Source organism: Babylonia areolata, chromosome 2 (assembly GCF_041734735.1).
Source record: "Babylonia areolata isolate BAREFJ2019XMU chromosome 2, ASM4173473v1, whole genome shotgun sequence".
Classification (NCBI taxonomy): domain Eukaryota; kingdom Metazoa; phylum Mollusca; class Gastropoda; order Neogastropoda; family Buccinidae; genus Babylonia; species Babylonia areolata.
The window spans coordinates 66,747,245-66,751,951 of NC_134877.1; positions in this window are offsets into that span (position 1 = coordinate 66,747,245).

Sequence of the window (4,707 nt, forward strand, 5' to 3'; positions counted from 1 at the left end):
GAGTGAGTGGAGGTCTGGAGTGTCGGTTAAAGTTTCTGTGGTGTGTGTGTGTGTGTGTGTGTGCGCGCGCGCGCGCGTGTATACATACAAGAGAGAGACAGAGAGAGACGCTTGACGCTTTGACGCTTGACGCTTTGACGCTTGACGCTTTGGCATTTTATTGCCATCATCTGTAAGGGTCTACTGGCAAGGGGGTGACGAGGATTAATTATTGTATCCCCATAAGTGCAAAACAACATTCTGTATATCAGCGTTTCAATAACAAACAAATCTCTAAATATCACTCTCTCACAATACATTAAATAATATACATTAAATAATATAAACCTGGTAATACAATCAAACTCGACCGTCCATTCTGGCAGTGATGTAGTTCAGTATATCAACTATCTACTTCACCAACTTAACATAAGAAAATAAACTTTACACGTGCATATCCTCATTTACTCTGGTGTTGTTCTGGTCATCGTATTGAGAGAGAGAGAGAGAGAGAGAGACAGAGAGAGACACAGAGAGAGAGAGCGTGTGAACTATTAAACCGGGGTGGTATGTTGTTTTTTTTTTTGTTGTAGTTTTTCTTAAAACAGCTATTTGAAAAAAGAGGATTGTATTTATTCCACTGGTTCTGATGTGATATTTTTGCAACCGTGTGTGTGCCGTTCAATGCGTGCTTGTTGTTATCTATTTTGTTTTGTTTTATCTTTGTGTGTGTGTGCATGTGTGTGTGTGTGTTGTGTGTGTGTGTGTGTGTGTGTGTGTGTGTGTGTGTGTGTGTGTGTGTGTGTGTGTGTGTGTATGTGTGTGTGTGTGTGTGTGTGTGTGTGTGTGTGTGTGTGTGTGTGTGTGTGTGTGTGTGTGATTGCGTGTGTATGTGGGTGTGTGTGTGTGTGTGATTGCGTGTGTATGTGTGTGTGTGTGTGTGTGTGTGTGTGATTGCGTGTGTATGTGGGTGTGGGTGTGTGTGTGATTGCGTGTGTATGTGTGTGTGAGAGAGAGAGTGTGATTGCGTGTGTATGTGTGTGTGTCTGTGTCTGTGTCTGTTTGAGTGCCTATGTATGTCTGCGTGTATGTGCCATTAAGTTGTCTCTGTCCCTTTTTTTTTCTTTTTTTTTTTTTCTTTTTTTTTTTGCATATCATTGATGAACACGAAATAAAAATCTTAATTAAATGTGGAAACGCCAAGTAAAAAAAAAAAAAAAGCTGTATTAAACTTGAATACCGAGAAAGGAAAAAAAAGGTGTTGTGTTCGCTCATCTGTAAACTGTTGATCGAATGATTCAGTTATTTCCAAACCTTTCATCGATCAGTCGGTCCGTGCGCAATGGTCGTCACAATGATGATGTGTACTTTTTTTTCAACAACTACAGCTTGTGTGTGTGTGTGTGTGTGTGTGTGTGTGTGTGTGTGTGTGTGTGTGTGTGTGTGTGTGTGTGTGTGTGTGTGTGAGAGAGAGGATGTATGTGTGTATGTGTGTGTATGTGTGTGTGTATGTGCGTGTGTGTGTGTGAGGATGTATGTGTGTGTGAGAGAGAGAGAGAGAGAATGTGTGTGTGTGTGTGTGTGTGTGTGTGTGTGTGTGTGTGTGTGTGTGTGTGAGGATGTATGTGTGTGTGTGTGTGTGTGTGTGTGTGTGTGTGAGGATGTATGTGTGTGTGTGTGTGTGTGTGTGTTAGTGTGTGAGAGATTGTGTGTGTGTGTGTGTGTGTGTGTATTCGCACGTCGATACTGAATGTGTCATATAGATTTCTTTCTTTTTTTTCTTTTCTTTTTTTTTTACTCTGGGAAATGATAGTGAAGCAGAGAGACAAGTACATTCATAAGCAGATTGGAGATGAGGAGGAGGGGGGTTCGGGGTGGGGAGGGGGGGGTTTGGGGGGGTCGGAAGGGAGCAACTGTCTCATTAACAGACACTGAAACGATGACTGTCAGAAAACAGAACACGATTATGTACCCTTACTGCCTAGTGAAGTGATGGCCTAGAGGTAACGCGTCCGCCTAGGAAGCGAGAGAATCTGAGCGCGCTGGTTCGAATCACGGCTCAGCCGCCGATATTTTCTCCCCCTCCACTAGACCTTGAGTGGTGGTCTGGACGCTAGTCATTGAAATGAGACGATAAACCACGGCAAGAAAAGGGTTGTTCCTGGCAAAATTCTGTGGAAAAAATCCACTTAGAAAAATAAAACTGCACGCAGGAAAACATACCCCCCAAAAAAATAGGTGGCAGCCCGAATTTCACACAAAGAAATCTGTTGTGTTAAAAAGAAAGAAAAATACAAATACAAATAGTCATGATACCGTGATTATATGGCATTAGAATGCGGGGTTGTTGTTGTTTTGTTATTTTTTGTTTTGTTTTTTTGTTGTTGGTTTTTTGTGTTTTTTTGCTTTTGTTTTGTTTTTGTTAGATTGTTTGTTTGTTTTGTGGTTGTTGTTGTTGTTGTTGTTGTTTTCTTCACTCGCAGGAGTAGCAGCACAACAACGTTGAGATGGAATGATAACGTCACTGTATGACAGGCATGTCTGTTGAGGGGGCTCATCGTTTCTTACCCCCTCTCTACTCTCAACTCATTCATAAAATTATAGATACTATAATGTACTTGCGCACGCGCTCGAGTGTGTTTGTGTTTTTGCTTGTGTGTGTGTGTGTGTGTGTGTGTGTGCGCGCGCGCGCCTCTGAGTGTGTGTGTGTGTGTGTGTGCACGCGCCTTTGTGTGTGTGTGTGTGTGTGTGTGTGTGCGTGTGTGCGCGCGCGCGTTTGTGTGTATCTGTCTGTGTGTGTAAGGAAGTTATATTCATCTGGAATGTATGCCACACTCTCGTTAAAACTGATTGGAAACCAAACAGTTGTGGGATACTTCTCAGCCATGAAAGGAAAGTTAAAGAGGCACATGCTTTTGTTTTATTTTGTTTTGTTTATCTCCAAAGATATCTGGACCTACATGTCTTTAAAACGTTGTATGTATAAACGTCGCATCATTGATACAAATAACAGAACACTAGCAAACTGTCACTGCCATCATTGATACAAACAACAGAATACCAGCACACTTTCACTGCCATCATTGATACAAATAACAGAACACCAGCAAACTTTCACTGCCATCATTGATACAAACAACAGAACACCAGCACACTTTCACTGCCATCATTGATACAAACAACAGAACACCAGCACACTTTCACTGCCATCATTGATACAAACAACAGAACACCAGCACACTTTCACTGCCATCATTGATACAAACAACAGAACACCAGCACACTTTCACTGCCATCATTGATACAAACAACAGAACACCAGCAAACTTTCACTGCCATCATTGATACAAATAACAGAAAAAAAGCAAACTTTCACTGCCATCATTGATACAAACAACAGAACACCAGCACACTTTCACTGCCATCATTGATACAAATAACAGAAAAAAAGCAAACTTTCACTGCCATCATTGATACAAACAACAGAACACCAGCACACTTTCACTGCCATCATTGATACAAATAACAGAAAAAAAGCAAACTTTCACTGCCATCATTGATACAAACAACAGAACACCAGCAAACTTTCACTGCCATCATTGATACAAACAACAGAACACCAGCAAACTTTCACTGCCATCATTGATACAAACAACAGAACACCAGCAAACTTTCACTGCCATCATTGATACAAACAACAGAACACCAGCAAACTTTCACTGCCATAATTGATACAAACAACAGAACACCAGCAAACCTTGGCTGCATCTTCTTTAATGTCAATATTCCACTCTCAAAGCATTCAAAAGTAGAGTTTGTTTTATGTAGCCGTGTACCCGAGTGGTATAGAAGGGTAAGGTACAAAAAAACTAACTAATGATTTGATGATTTAAAGGATAGACAAGAATCCCCGCGCAGAGGCCAGGAACATCGGTAATGGCGTCACACATTCTGCGCGAGCCTTGAGGACCAGATGTTGGTTGCGAAAACGGCGTCAACGGCGTCTGCTATACAGCTTGATCGAAAAGCAGTATCTGAAGCTAAGCACTTGGCTACATTAAAAAAAAGTGAAAATAAAACAATAACAACAACAAAGAAAATCATTTCCTCAATTAAAAAAAAGCACAATATTAAGACCTCAACATTTCAAAACAGAGAAAAAGAAAATTCTAAACACACATTAAGAACAAATTTTAACGGAGATGGAAGACAAAAAGAATGTTACAAACAAGAATGAATAAAACAACTGGGAAAGAACAATAGAAAATAAATTGTAAAAAACAGAATATCTAGACTACAGGAACATCATTTATGGCTAAAAAAAACAACAACAACACAGCATTTTCAAAAGAGATTGCTAAGTGCGTATAACATTTGACACAATTCAAATTCTGGTCACCATGGGAAAAAGTGTTTGTCGAACAAAAGTTGTATGCTGGAAAACGAACAATTCCATCCAGCCATATCCGCATTAAATCAGGATAGTTGTGAGCAAAAATGACCAGGATCGGAAGATCCACAACAGGCGTGATTTGTGAATTATGGACGGGGGTGGAATGGCGCGGTTTGCGTCGTTATGTGTTCATGTTTCGGATGAGTGAGATCGGTTTATAGATGAATAAATATATATCCCACAATATCTTCAGATTTATGTCCTATTTCATGGCACGGCTTTGCTGCTCTTGGCAGATGTGTGTATCAAAACAACTTTCAAACTAAACAGCAGTT